The sequence below is a fragment of the Leptonychotes weddellii genome, unplaced genomic scaffold (assembly GCF_054177405.1).
Source record: "Leptonychotes weddellii isolate Sample4059 unplaced genomic scaffold, ASM5417740v2 HiC_scaffold_27716, whole genome shotgun sequence".
NCBI classification, from domain to species: Eukaryota; Metazoa; Chordata; class Mammalia; order Carnivora; family Phocidae; genus Leptonychotes; species Leptonychotes weddellii.
The window spans coordinates 483-1,790 of NW_027870906.1; the positions used below are offsets into that span (position 1 = coordinate 483).

General features: G+C 49.0%; 1 pseudogene; it reads left to right on the forward strand.

Moving 5' to 3' along the window:
- The first annotated feature begins 635 nt into the window (after window positions 1-635).
- LOC115944175 (U4 spliceosomal RNA) lies at window positions 636-757 on the forward strand (annotated as a pseudogene).
- The last annotated feature ends 551 nt before the right edge of the window (window positions 758-1,308 follow it).

Here is a 1,308-nt window from a genome sequence, read left to right on the forward strand (position 1 = left end):
CCACGAGTAGCCGAGGCTGGTCCAGGTTGACCCCCATTCGGACCAGAGTCAGGTGAGCCCTTTGGGTTTCACTCTGGCTATAGGCCGGCGGTGACAGCTCCCCTCACCACCTCTGCAAGTGGCTGCAGCCCTGATGACCTCAACATAGACATTCCTGGCCCAAGTGCCCCCCTCCCAGGCGGGCCTGGGGTGCTGGAAGGAGGGGCAAGGGGCAGTGAAGTCAAGACCACCCCCTGTTTCCACGGGCAGGGCTGCCACTTGGTGACTCCTATGGACTTGCCCAGCTGGGCCAGGACCCAACAGGCTGGACAGATGGACAGAGGCCTGGGCGTGGTGGGGGGGGGGGAAAGCATCAGCCTTTACTGAGCTCCTACTGTATACTCTTCACTCTGCAAAGCATCAGCCCTTTATTAAGCACCTGCTGTATACGCTTCACTCTGTGCAAAGCATCAGTCTTTTATTAAAGCACCTGCTGTATACGCTTCACTCTGTGCAAAGCATCAGCCTTTATTAAAGCACCTACTGTATACTCTTCACTCTGTGCTCTGGTCTATGCAATGACACACCCACATAGGAGGGTGTCGGAAAAAAGTGGGTGCTGGAAATTAGTTTGTTGGTTTTGAAGATTTCTGCCCAGCTTTGCGCAGTGGCAGAATCATAGCCAATGAGGTTTATCCGAGACGCGATTATTGCTAATTGAAGATTTCTGCCTAATGCAAGGGTGTAACATGCACGCCTCAAAACATCTTAAAGGAGAATGTTGAAAATATCAAGGTCAAAATGTGACGAATAGTATAGTAATGGAACCTCTATTAATGGCGTGTCAACAGATTTTTAGAGAAGAACACTGGGGAGAACATGTCTTTATTTTGATATGTTCATATGCTGGTGTGAACAGGCTGAATATAACACGAGAAGTTTATTGGTACGGTGGAAATACAAACACGTCTGTGTTGGTGTGTATACGTCATTTTTGACAGATAACTTGATACAGAAAGCTAATCATGAAGCACGTCTGCATGCATATTTGTAGATACAATGCACACAGACAGACACGATGCTAAGAATGAAATTCACAAAAAGTTCTCCCAGAAGTCGTGTTTCCGGGTACGGAGATATCTAGCGCCCTTGAGGCACATGAAGCTGATATCACAGCATAAATGATAACGAAGACACGAGTTAGTGGGAAAGAATATCCTAAAAGTCCCATCTGCTTAAGAAGCCTCCAGCTCTGTCACACGCCGGCCTCATTGGATAACCAGGGGTTTGGGGCCCTATCGCCCCCCACCCAGCGCTGCCGCCACAAGC